At 35.7% G+C, this 6,388-nt stretch overlaps 1 long non-coding RNA gene across 1 annotated transcript; it reads left to right on the top strand.

The window, feature by feature from the left end:
• Positions 1-1,221: 1,221 nt before the first annotated feature.
• On the top strand, positions 1,222-5,913 carry LOC140234165 (uncharacterized). The gene is made up of 3 exons (XR_011901592.1): positions 1,222-1,565; positions 3,882-3,979; positions 4,419-5,913. It is a non-coding gene; the product is annotated as an uncharacterized lncRNA (long non-coding RNA).
• Positions 5,914-6,388: the final 475 nt, after the last annotated feature.

Raw genomic sequence — 6,388 nt, 5'->3', positions numbered from 1 at the left:
CGCAAGAACTAAATAGTAGCTCATACTATGACACAATAATTTTTGATATAATTACCATGCTGACATCGACATCACAGTGATATAAATTGTGTTTCTTTCCAGATTGAAGTTCTTCTTTCTTTCGACCATCGCTTCCCAAAACACCCCAAAAATATGTTATAGTTTGGGTTATAGAGTTAGAATTAGGTTCAGGATTTGGATTAAGGGTCAGGGGATCATCCAGGATTTACTTGCCCCAGAACCGATTTAACATGATTCGTTAACAACTTGATAATCTGATCTGCAGACTCTCTCTTATACGTATCATTCACAGCTTATAACACAATGTACTGAGATGCCAAGCAATATCGAGTACCTATAGTATCATTTTGATTGGGAAAAGTGGAAACGTAACAAGTAAGAAAAAAAAGATAGTCATAACATGACACCATCATTTTTTATTAATTGCCTGCTGTTGCAGTCGGGTTATGAACACTGGTGACATCGGCAGACCTCACAGTGATATACATTGTGTTGATATCGAGATTGAAGTAGGAACCTACTTCATTCTTTCGACCATCGCCTCCGAGACAACTATAATTTCATACCAGTTCAATAAAGTCATAAAATTCCAGTTTCTATGAATAATTACTGTTAATAGTTGCAATGAATCAAAATGTGTCACAAATTATTGGGCATGATACTATGTCAAGGAGTCTGTTGATTTTAATGGAGCATCCCATTAAATGATATCCTTTAGCGACCCGAACAACTCTAACGAAATAATGCCCTGCAAGCAACGGGAAAGATAATAAAAAACAAATAAAAGACAAGTAATACAAGATAATCTGCATTTTGTATGCATAACTTTATGTAGAATTGCGTTAAATTGTATGCACAATAACTAATGAATCATGAATTAATACTAAAAGGATAGATACGAAAGTGATTTTCACAGCTAAAATTTAGATTATTGATTTACATGCAATGTTACAAATAAAAATACAACTCCTGATCATGTTCAAATTGGCCTTTTACCATGAAGAGCCATATTAGAAAAAAAAATACAGCATGACTTTACCGTTTACTTGTACTTGCACACAATTCTATGGGATGCAAATGAAGAGTTTGTTCGCAAAAACCGATAAGTCCATATTTCGTCGGCGTTTTCACGAACTGACGCTATTTCGATTTTGGTCAAAATTTTCAAAATCGAGATATTGGTACCAAATGAAAGTGCTTTCAAAACTCTACCGAATCCCAAAATTTTAGATCACAAAATTAATTATTCTTAATTTTATCAAAGAAAGAAAAAAACGACGGTACTCGAAATATCGAGAAATTGAGAAAAAGGAGTTTCACGAACCGACGCACGAAAGATACGCCGGTTCGTAAAACCCGAATTGCTACGGTGAAGAGCAATGCGGGTTTCACGAACTGTCGCAGTTGCGTTACTTTGAGCTTTGTTCAACTTACTGGCCTAGAATTAGGTTTTGGCCCTAATCCAGATCTCAGAGTGAGAACCAAACCTTCTGAAAGATGAATGACGGCCTAAGCCAGCCCACTGTCCACGAGTGAAGTGAATGGTAAGCTATAATCCTATTAAAATCATGCTCAAAATAACAGTTTCAGTTGGACTACCATAACCATTAATTGCGGTAGTGTGTAGTCCCATGTATTCAATCGCGTGATGCTTATGAAGCCTAGTCTGTAAACGCCATACAATTTCAAATTAGATCCCAAATCATATTATTTATTGTTTCTTTTCAACTTATGTCGTTACTTCTGAGACTACTGAGTACTGTAGTCGTAACGTCTGTGTGCAAGACATGCAGATTGCAAGATTTCAAAGTCTCGAAGACACTATTTAAAGCCTTGACTTTTGAGTTGAAAATGAAATCATGAGATTGACAAAGTAGGCGTACTAAACAAAAAAAAAAAGTCTAACAGTAAAACTCAAAGGAAGAGTAAAGAATAAAGTTAGACATGTTAGACTTTTACTTTCAAGTCTAACTATTAAGTCTAAGTTAAGACTTTACTTGTAATACCGGTACCAGTTACTAAAACTAAGATCAGCTGAAGTCTAAGACCAAGTCAAATTAACACAGTTCAGAGCCATACCGGTACACGGTAGTCTAGCTCTAGATCTACATCTAGACTAGTGGTAATAGTAGGTAGAGTCCACCCATTTTTTCCCCCAATCTTTACTGGTCCATTCCTGAAAAAGTTACTGGTCAGTGTCCAACAGTGATTTTTTCTGGTCAGGGACCGTCGGACCAGTGCCAGTGTGCAGCGTTGGTGTAGATGTCATCTATGACAGTATGTGGTCTAGTGATACTACCTAAACACTACGAGTACTCTACAGGTTAGGTGGCTTTCCTGTACAGTGCAGTGTTAAAGTATACTTGTGAATTCAGCCCTAGTACCGTACTGTGTGTAGTGTATGTCTAACGTTAGTTCGAGTGGAGTACCTAAGCACAGCGGTGGGGCTTTTTTCCCCTAAAACTTGTGAATGTGGCCCAACCAAATGGCGTTTATATATTTACGCTTGATTGATAGTGATACAGTGGCGCTGTCGATTTCCACAGCAGCCATACATAATCTTTTGTCCTTTCTTCTTTCCTTATTTCCCTTTGTTCTTTCACACTTTTTATTCTTGGAATCGAAGGACTTCTAAGAAATGTCCCTCGACTGATTTAACCAGGACTCTTGAGTTCTGGTAAACCTAACCTAACCGAGTAACCGTTAACATTTGTTAGGCCTAACATAACAGTAACACTGACTTAGCCCTGTATTGACTTTGTCTTTGGCCGACTTACTGAGATGGCGAGTCTAACTCTTTAACGTTAGTCTAAACGTAGTCGTTCGATCTGTCAGTGTCAGTGTCACCGGCTTTTGTATATGGTGCCATCTCTAACGTACGTTAACAAGTTGATGTTAGTTATCTATGTCAACTTACTGAGTCAGTAATAGTGGTACTGTCATCCTGTTGGATATCGCCGCAATATCATCCGTGATGTGTTAATTTCGTGTCACAAAGACAAAAGTTGCCAAGATCTAATAGTATTAGATGTCTAGATCTAGATGTAGTCTAGATCTATAATATAAATTTTGTGAACCACTGGTAACTTAAAAGTGAAAGGTCTAGACTTCACTTAGTCTATAATTAGACCAGACATTCATGAGGCAAAGGCCTATTTAGTAGATCTATTCTTATTCTATTTTAACGTCAATTCCTACTAACTCGCCACGTGTTATTTCTAAGGCCAAGGACTTCCAGGTTAGTGATTTTTTTTTCTCATAAATACCAAACAGCAGACGTGTTTCATTTGCATTCTTGTGCAGACTTCATGAAAATATGTGCAGTATCAAAGAAATATGATGCACATGACAATGCCAGTGTTTTATAGGTGAATGGTTAATACCTTTAAAAGCTGAATGATAATGTAGAGTCTAGGTCTAATTAAGATGTTACAGTCTCTGATAAGAAACAGGTTTGATTGTCATAGACTGTTTCCCAAATGCAGGTACATGTAGTAATATTCAGCTATTTCAATGCAATGCCTTGTTTACAAATACATGTAGATTTATATTCATGTGAATGATGATTCAATTTCTACATGAGACATACCAAGTGCTAAACATAATATCTTGCATCAGTAAAATGTGTAAATGAAGAGACAATTTGAATATGCATCAAATACGAACAGCAGCATTTTTTGACATTCTTTGATCCTGCATAGGCCTACCATTTTGTTTTATGTTTAATATAAATAGAGCAAAATAATTTCAACTTCAGTTTTGTTGGCTGATTTTTTTTTTCTTCTCAAAATTAAAGTTGTATCTTGTGCCATGATGTTTGATTTTAATCAAAAGTTCTTAATTTCTTTCTTTTCTTTCAGATGACTGGTGCCATGTAGTAGCGAAGAACTGGACTGTCTCAGAAAAGAAAAGGAAAAGTACAGGGTCGTGTATATCACCAACGGATGTGAATACAATGGTAATGTAGAGTCTAGGTCTTATTAAGATGTTAAAGTCTCTGATAATAAACAAGTTTGATTGTCGTAGACTCTTTCCCAGATGCAATTAGTAAAATTCAGCTTTTTCAAAGCAATGCCTTGTTTACAAGGACATGCAGATTTATTCATGTGAATAATAATTTAAATTCTACATGAGACTTACTAAGTGCTAGACATAAGATCTTGCATCATTAAAATATGTAAAAGGCGAGACAATTTGAATATGCATCAAAAACAGCAGTATTTTTTTGACATTCTTTGATCCTGTATACCGTTTTGTTTTATGTTTAAATAAATAGAGCAAAATAATTTCAACTACAGTTTAGTTGGCTGATTTCTTTTTCTCAAAATGAAAGTTGTATCTTGTATCATGATGTTTGATTTTAATCGAAAGTTCTTAATTTCTGTCTTTTCTTTCAGATGACTGATGCCATGCAGTAGCGAAGAGCTGGACTGTTTCAGAGAAGAAGAAAAAAGTACAGCATCGTGCTGATCATCAAGGAATGTGAATACAATGGCTTAGGAAAGAAGACAATCTACAGATAGGATAGAAGGGAGAAATTGGGATGAAGGGCGACAACATAAGGACGGTATATCTACAGTGAAATGTGATTGTAAAGTGGAAACATGAAAGGAGATCCTAAGATTGAAGGTGAAAACAATGCATTCCATTCTGTGATGTCATAATTACAATTTTGCTACACTTTAATAACACTACAGAGAGACATTTATATCAAGGAAAGCTTCATGTGGATGTGGAACGTTAGATTTTTTTAAGTGTTCATTGGTATGTATTTCATGATAATAAATCTTGAAGGTTTTGTGTGGTAATCATAACCTTGTGATAAATCTTGATAGATTTCTAAGTGCACATTGGCAATATTTAGATGATGCTGTAATCAGATTAAGTTCTATTCTCCTTTATTCTTTTATTTATTATTTTGTTGTCTTCAACCCACTTTGAATGTGTCACGTATGATTCTTATAAACATGGGAACATGCACTCCATGTAAATGATAGGACTTTTCACAAATTGACATAATTATTCAACCATCACTAGACTGTTCTGTTATAAGATGTTCTTTATCTAACTAAAATTGTAAATTATGATACGTGTATGTTCCCATGCAAACTCACAACAAAATACAGAAATTTGAGTTCTTTTAATAATAATTCATTATGTCTCTAAATTCACGATTAAAGAAAGTGATTGCAATAAGGATGTCAAACATCGTATATTAAAATAATAGATTATTCATTTGTCTCCATCCGTAGTAACGCACGCAACTGCAGTGTGCAGTTTGTAGGCTGCTGTGAAAAAAAAAATCACAGGCAGCCCAAGCAGGATTCGAACCCACGACCTCTGGATTACTAGACCAGCGTCATAACCACTAGACCACCAGAGTGCCCTGGCGCTACCTTTACACATGAATAATTAAGTATAGAAGGGCTTGGGGGCGCTTCGAAGTTTACTGCTCTTATTAAATATGTACATGTCATTTGCAACTCAACTAAAGATGATTAAACACACTGAAATTCTTACTTTAAATGATATTCATAATCTGTTTTTTTTTTTCTTTAATAGCTTGGGATGTACACTTTATACACTGTATCGGTCTACATTTCGCCTACAATATGGAATTCTTTACTTCGAGACGTTTGTTTTTAACAAACAAAAAATTAAGAGTCCTTGAAAGGTGCTGTAAAACAGTGGTGTTTGTTTGTTTGTTTGTTTTTTGGTGGGGGGGGGGAGGGGAGTCAAATTAGCCTTGGCCCCTCTCCGCCGTCTTTTTTTTTTTTTTCCTTTAGCTGCATATTTTTTAGTCATCACATGAAAATTCGTCTGCATCCACCCCGTAGTTTTGCTGATGACCTTTCTTTATAATTATTTTAGCCACACACAATTTTGGCTGAATTTCCCCAACCCTCTTGTGAATTTGCTAGTACATGTACTAAAACACATTCTCAGAATGTGTTTATAGTACTGGTGGATTAAGGATTCACAGGGAGGGGGGGGGGGTCGGCCAAAATTTCTCTTTTCTCATAATACAAGCCTTCGGGGCGAAAGGCTGATATTATGGGCTTTCTACACACATTTTTAGATGCTAATTATTGGTTAACATGAGCATGATCATTTATGTTGTGATTAATTTGTTTCCTTATATATGTATGACTTCTATTAGAGACTTAATTGGCTTGGCACTCCTTACATCGACCTATTTTAGACACCAATTTCCCTCTCTCGTGCTTTTTCTCTACTGTCCTGTGAATAGTGTAACTACATGTACATGCAGTACCTCTTCTCTTTTGTATGATATACATCAAGTTTTTATCTGAGCATATGGGTGTTGCAGCACTCTCAAGCTTCATGCATATGCAGCAACATCTTT

The sequence above is a fragment of the Diadema setosum genome, chromosome 10, assembly GCF_964275005.1.
Source record: "Diadema setosum chromosome 10, eeDiaSeto1, whole genome shotgun sequence".
In the NCBI taxonomy this organism is placed as follows: Eukaryota; Metazoa; Echinodermata; class Echinoidea; order Diadematoida; family Diadematidae; genus Diadema; species Diadema setosum.
Note: the sequence above shows the minus strand (reverse complement) of the source record. Positions and strands in the feature narration are given on the sequence as shown.